The sequence below is a fragment of the Mastomys coucha genome, unplaced genomic scaffold (genome assembly GCF_008632895.1).
Source record: "Mastomys coucha isolate ucsf_1 unplaced genomic scaffold, UCSF_Mcou_1 pScaffold22, whole genome shotgun sequence".
In the NCBI taxonomy this organism is placed as follows: Eukaryota; Metazoa; Chordata; class Mammalia; order Rodentia; family Muridae; genus Mastomys; species Mastomys coucha.
Genome location: NW_022196905.1, coordinates 170,190,460 through 170,197,959, shown reverse-complemented (window position 1 = coordinate 170,197,959; position 7,500 = coordinate 170,190,460). Strand labels below are relative to the sequence as shown.

General features: G+C 40.1%; 1 protein-coding gene across 10 annotated transcripts in view; it reads left to right on the top strand.

Moving 5' to 3' along the window:
- The window catches only part of Unc5d (unc-5 netrin receptor D), a 533,275-nt gene that overhangs the window by 312,143 nt on the left and 213,632 nt on the right, over window positions 1-7,500 (top strand). The window lies entirely within an intron of this gene.

Genomic DNA, 7,500 nt, shown 5'->3' with positions numbered 1-7,500 from the left:
ACTCTGCTTCTCCCCATCAATGGTGGTGCTCAGGGGACCATGCATGGGGAGAGCTGAGTGATGGCTGTTGATTCCACTTTCCAGCCAATCTGTAAAAATAAGGCATTAAAAACATTAAAGGTTTTTTATAGCCAGCTGTTCAGTCCTTTCCCTGCTAACCTTAAAACACAGAAATGGGTTTCAAAACTGTATTTGTCTGACCCCAAGTATAACTTTAAAAAAAAAATGCATAGTTGAAAAATGATGAGGAAAAAACAAGAAAGAAAAAAAAAATTGCTTTTCTGAGGAGTCCAGGGTTTCTCAATCCTCTTTCAGCATCTATGTCTTTATAATGTGAGTATGATGTATAATATGTAAACTTCTCCTCCCGGCCCACCCATTCCCATTAGCCCACTTCTGGGGATCCTCAAACTCCGCCTTTTTTATGCCTAGGACTGTTATAAGAAAAAAGAAAAAAAAAAACCCTATAGTAGGAAGCAGGGAGGGGCAGGAGAGATGGTTATTGTTGTTTTATTCAAATCCTGCCTTTTGAGAGTGTCATAAAGAATATGGGACAAGAGGGATTTGTCTGAGGACTGAAGGAACTCTCCATAGCAGATGGGGATGGCTTAGGGATTAAGAATAGGAGTGAATTGCTATTTGCAAAGACATTTATGGTTCCTCAGAAATGAAATCTCGCTCTTAAAATATGCATTTCACCTTCATAATACTGGCGATCTGTGGGGCCGCTCCTGGACACCATGAGAGTCCTCCTAGACTAGGAAAAAGAGGTCACCTCATAAGCCGTTCTCAGTGTGAGAGCCTTGGGAAATATTTTTCCAATAGTTATTTAGTTAATTAAAATTAGCCAACCAATATTTTATGGCTTTAACGTAGCAGGTCAACCAAGAGAGGGAGTATGTTTGCATCCATTTGTCCCATAATTAAAGTCCAGCTCTGTGTTCCCCGTGTGGACTTACAAGGGCCATCCAGAACCCTAGTCAAAGTGGGGTATGTGTAATGCTCAATCCAAGCAGTATAGAGAAAACAGCATGAGAGTGTTCAGCACTGGCTCAGTCGGTTTCTGTCTTCTGAGCTTCATTTTCTTTTCTTCTCATCAGCCTTCCTCCTCCAAGGTCGATGTTGCCTATTCTTTGAACTATTATCAATACAGTTTCCCTGGTCTGTGTCCATCTCTATTGTTGTCTCCCTCCATTGTTGCTCACTTGATTCCTGATTGCCATGTGCCTGTTAGAACCTCATGGTTCTGTTCACAAAGTCCATCAAAGATTGGTTCAAACCCACCTGTTCTCTTCTCCCATCCACCTTGACTGTACACCTCACACTTTGTCTTTTCTTTTTTTTTTCTTTTTTTTTAAATTCTTTTTTTATTGGTTATTTTCTTTATTTACATTTCAAATGTTTTTCCCTTCCCAGGTATCCCTTCATGAAACCCCATATCCTATCCCCACTCCCCCTGCCTCTATGAGGGTGCTCCCCACCCAGCCACAGACTCTCCTCTTCCATCCATGGCATTTTCCTACACTGGGGCATCAAACACCCTCAGGCCCAAGGGCCTCTCCTCTCATTGATGTCCAACAAGGCCATCTTCTGCTACATATGTGGTCAGCGCCAGGGGTCAATCCATGTGTATTCTTTGGTTGGTAGTGCAGTCCCCATGAGCTCTGGGGGAGGAGGTTGGCCTGGTGACACTGTTGTTCTCTCCATGGGGCTGCAAACCCCCTCAGCTTCTTCACTCCCTTCTCCAAATCCCCTATCTGGGACCCCCCACGCTCAGTCCAATGGTTGACTCTGAGCATCTGCCTCTGTATTTGTCAGGCTTAGGTAGAGCCTCTCAGGAAACAGCCATATCAGGCTTCCATTAGCAAGCACTTCCTTGCATCCACAATATTGTCTGGATTTGGTGCCTGTATATGGGATGGATCCTCAGTTGGGACAGTCTCTGGATGGCCTTTCCTTCAGTTTCTGCTCCATACTTTGTCTTCATATTTCCTCCTGTGAGTAATTTGTTCACCCTTCTAAGAAGCAGCAAAGTATCCACATTTTGGTCTTCCTTCTTCTTAGGTTTCATATGGTCTGTGAATTGAATGTGGGGTATTCTGGACCTTTGGGCTAATATCCACTTATTATGAGTACATGCCTTTTTTCTTTACAAAGACATGTTCTTAAGAAAATCTTCTATCCCTAAATCCTGATGGAGGAATAACACTTGCCTCAGATATTTGTAAATCTCATTCTTTTTTTTTCTTTTTTTTATTAGATATTTTCTTTATTTACATGTAAATTTCTCCCTTCCCAGTTTCCCCTCTAAAAAACAAAGAAACAAACAAAAACAACAAAAACAAACCCCAGCTGCCTCCCCACTCCCCATGCCTGCCACCCCACCCTCTCCTGCTTATAGGCCCTGGCATTCCTCCACACTGGGGCACAGAACCTTCACAGGGCTGAGGTCCTCTCCTCCCATTGATGATTGAATTTGCAATCCTCCACTATACACATGCTGCCAGAGCAATCAGTCCCACTGTGTGTACTCCTTGGTTGGTGGTTGAGAATCTGGGAGCTCTGAGGGTACTAGTTAGTTCATATTGTTGTTCGTCCTAAGGGGCTGCAAACCCCTCAGCTCCATTGATCCTTTCTCTAACTCCTTCATGGGGACCCTGTGCTCAGTTCAAAACTTTGTCTTTTCAAACGCATGGTTGTCGCATGTGTCGGCTTTGCCTTTCTGACACACTGCTCCACTAGTGCAGTCTGCTATTTTGCATGTGTAGAGGGACAGGAGAGAAGAGCCTAGACTCTGCATCCCTGCTCCATTTCCATTTCTGTTTTGCATCGTCTTAGTTTTGTACAGGTGGACAGCATAGGTCATTTTTCTCAGTCTTAATATCTCTATAAGTGAATCCTTACCTACTTCATGGAGCTGTTCTGAGCATTGCTGATATTCCTGAGTACTAATTATTTAACCTAACAACACCAGTGAATACTCTGCAGCCATGATCTGACGTACTGTGGCGTACCTGATCCTCTGCAGTACTGTTTCATGGGCTGGTATTCACTGATGCTAACTGAATTGAGTGTTCTAGGTTAGTCTCTACTGCGCTGCTCCTCTCTGCATGATAAAATAAGAGGTTAGGAAATATTAATAATGGAAAAGGAATTTTTCATTATGTCACTTTCCTTTTAATCATTTGACCTTCATAGACGCCTGAGATCCTTTTCTGATAATAATCCTGTGATTTTCTCTTAAGATTTAAAGTAACTGTACTTTTCATATTATAAACTCATTTGTATATAAAAATATTTTTTCAAGCAAAAATGTTAGAATATCATTATAGCCCATATTATACAAGTCACTTAATGGGTTCTCTAATAGTGTTTCCAACATATTTTTAATTTCTTCCCATGTAGCAAGTTAGAGGCTCTTTAATTTATTTAAAATTATTTATGCAAGCCAAGACATGATTTGTTATTAAATATTGCATTTGACTTGGGGACCAATGTGTATTAAAATGTAAATTGAAATTTAACTAGTGTAATGGCATCAAAAGTGTATATGGGGGTGCCTTCAGGATCTTACTGGGATGTTTTATTCGCTTGCAGGAAAAACACTTTAAAAATAATTTTCTGGTTTTATTAGACTGAAAGAAAAGAGTTCTGACTTTTGTGTGTAAGTACTTTCTAACCCATAGCACATGGCACATGAGGATAGTCTTCATTCGCAATAAATGAATAGGCAAATTAGATATAATTGTTATAATGTTTCTTCTTTTCAAGATTGTTTTTTAAGTAATAGAGGCATCTTAATGTGCTAAATAATCATTGATAGATAAATGCAGTTTATGAACGTGAGGATCCTCATCCGAGGGGACTTTACAATTCACTATTGTCTTTATAGTGCTCAGTAAACTGTTCTGTTTCAGCATCTGAGCTCCGTATGCTTCCTGCATTGAGCCAATGAGCCATTAAGGATTTAAAAATTTTTAAATTGCGTTGGGCAAAAGTGCCAAGACAACTGGGACATTGAGCTGGGGGACATATTGACAGGAGCATCTTGATATGATCATGGTTACTAATCTCTGCAAAAACACCAGGAAGCTCTCTGGATGCTGCTGCTTAGAGATTGTTTGATTTTTTTTTTTAAGGAAAGCAAACTGAGAAAATTCTCCTCTTAATTTTTATGATTCATCTGTTCCTCAAAGTGGACCCTATCAGAGGTAAAAGCTACAGATACCGAGCACTGTCTTCTATGATATTCTGGACTAAACAATGGAAATATGAGAAATATAAATTATTTATGCTTATATTATTTATTATTTAGTTTGTTATTCATTCTATCATTTCATAATACTGTTTAGGATTCTGTGAGCCTGTGAGCAGATATCATTGGGATACCTTGTCTAGAAACAATATTTCCAAAACGTCAACGTGCACCATCATGTTAGTCAGCCACCAATGTGGTCTTCATATAATGCTGAAGATTCAGTTCAATTAATTCAGGAAGCCTAGTATTGGGTCTCTAATTGAGAATTTCTACTGAGCTTCCTGAATGTGAGGGCTGCTAGTTGGTGTCTGCCCTGCACCTTCAGTCCTGAGAATGTATGTAGTATTATTTGAGGTGTTTTTATTTACCCCATTTAGAATTTCCTATGTCTGCTTTGCTCAACTTGTTGCCAAAAGACAGAGAATGTGACTGAAGGGGAAGGTCATCTAGCCATTACCAAAGTGGAACAGAGCCCCATCTGTCTGCCCATTGTATTCCCTTGCTTATTCTCATTGCTAAGCCCTGTGAGTTGCCCTCTGTTAAGTACAAACTTGAGAATCAAAATAGAAACCTTTATGTGCATTTGAGTGTTTTCTTGAGGGAAGTGGCAGTTGTTTTCCTCTTTCTTTCATTTCTAAGTCAGTTGTGAACCTCCTCATGGTCAAGTTCTACTGTATGCACAGGGTGACTGTCATCCATCCCCCTTAAGTAAGATTCCCCGTAATTACACTATGGTAGAAACAGAGAGAAACTGGCTGGCCACCAACTACTGGGGGCTGGAAATAGCGGAAACCTAGTTACCAAAGTGAGTTTAGAAAGGTAAAAATAGATAAATAAAGGCAGCCTACATTGACCCCCCACTAAGCTGGCAGAAGCCTGTCTCCAGGGAACAACTCCCACAGGCCCTCCCTCATCCGTCTGGTTCACTTGGGCTGGAAGAGACAACATGCTGTGGCATCTGCTGCTGGACCATTGTCAAAACCAGGAATACTCAATTATTCGTAGTTGTTTATTTTCATGGGTGAGCATTTGGAGGCTTAGTGCTCTCTTTTATTCTCTGTTTTTCTTTCGCTCCTTCATCTGCTTAAGAGGTATTGTGCCTGTAGCATTAAACCCTTGGTCAAGGAACCCTAGACACTTGGCTACGCTACCTAATTTTGGGCTGAGAACTATAAGAAGTATCCCTCTCTTATAATTGAGCCTGTTCTATCAAGTTGGACACTTGAACGAATACACAATAGGAAATCACTATATTGTTGATTTTTTTTTAAAAAAGGAACATAATTTAAGACATGCTGAATAAAATGTAAATACGATGTTTATTTGAGATGCTTCTAAAATATCTATGCAATTGTGGCAAGAATGAGTTAAGAAATTAGAAAAATCTCATTTACAGCCACAGGGTGCTCTATACTTACATGCTGGAGTCAAACAGGATTGTTTTATTTTTCTTTTAGAGGTGGTTTCTTTTTGAAAATCAGAAAAGAAATAAAAAGACATTCAGTTATCTCTATTGTACATCTCAGCTTCCTGGCTTCAATAAGTCATTTCATATGCTGGGAACTGCTCGGGCCTGTGCCTCCTGCTCACAAAATTAAATATGGGAATAAATAAATGTTCATATACCTTAACATCTTCAGGTGTAACCTCCTTTGCCTGTCTTTCCCCATGAAATCCTTACAGGTGTGCTGGGCTCCACCTGAATGAGTGAGTGACCACCACTTAGATTCTTAACCTGTGGTTCACAACCCCTTTGTGGGGAGGGGGGGCGGGGGGTCAGCTGACCTTTTCAGATAGGTCACCTAAGACCATCAGTGAACGTAGATATTTACATTATGATTCATAACACTACCAAAATTACATTTAGAAAGGAGCAATAAAAGTGATTTCATGGTTGGGTCACAACAACATTAGGAGGGTTGAGAACCATTGTCTTAGATGCTTGGGAAAATGCTTAGGCTCAGAGGTAGGGGCCACTTTCCCTGACTGTGTTTTGCCTGTGTTCGTTATTCTCCTGGGAGCACATGCATAGCTCCATATCCCTGTCTCTCACTATTTATTCTTATGTTATATCACTATAGATGGATTATCCTACTTGCTACATAGATGTCAGCTTAACAAATCTGTTAATCCCACTGACCTCACTAGCCTCTTAGATCAATTTGGACTTCAAATTGATCTAATTGTCTACTATCTTTCATGACTCCAAGTTTCCATCTCTGTCTTCCCACAGAATTTTTTAGGACTGTTATCATGATATCTATAATCATAATTATTTTGAAGTTGTTTGTGAATTCATTTGTCTTTTTAGATTATGAACTTCCTCAAGTTTCCACCATTATTACCTTCACATTTTTGACTTCCAAGGCTCAAACAGATCTTATATATTACCCTTGTAGTGGGTATCATCTTGAACAGCAATGCCATTCATGTAAAGCTTAACTCCTCTTCACAAAAGGGCATCTGTTCATTGTTGTTCATGAGGATGTCCAGCTGTCTGGCTTTCTTGTGAGTCTATAGCAAATAAGAACATGGAAAAATCATCTTTGGCTCCCCTTGTCTGAAGCTGACAGCATACCATCAGCACTGCAATAAGCAGAGGTCAAAGGGAACTGAAGAGATGAAACATTAAACCATGTTACCCCATGTACTACATATGTGACCTCAGCTGTTTACACTGCCTGCTTGGTCCATTATTCTCTGTCCACATACATTGTGGGAAACAGTCTTCAATACCTTGTATAAATTGCACAAACATTTGAAAAGTTAATTTCTCTGTTCACGGCAGAATGTCCCCTAAAGTTAAGAAAGGCAATAATAGAGCTTTCTTCCAAAGATCAATCATTTCCCATAACCATACGTTAATCTATAGGATATAAGATACTATTGAAGGATAGGAGAGGCTTTGTTTCTAAATCATATTGTAAGATGCATAAAATCAGCTCGTCAAGGCATGGGTGTTTGCTAAAACAGAGCTGCAGTCAAGTAGCAAGGCTGCACACTGTGGGGTGCAGTTATCTCCACCTGAAATCCTGCAGATACTGCTTGCTTGCCAAGTCCAGTGCTGATGAGTGTCCGGGTTGCACAGATGTGCCATGGAAGCTTACAGAAGCAGAGCTGGAAACATGCTTTCTGAGACCCAGTGTACAATGAGCAAAGTTCAGTGTTTAAAAGTTAGGAGTTTGGACTACAAAATCAGTCTTTTTTTTTTTTAATTTACATGTCATTTGATATCTCCTTTC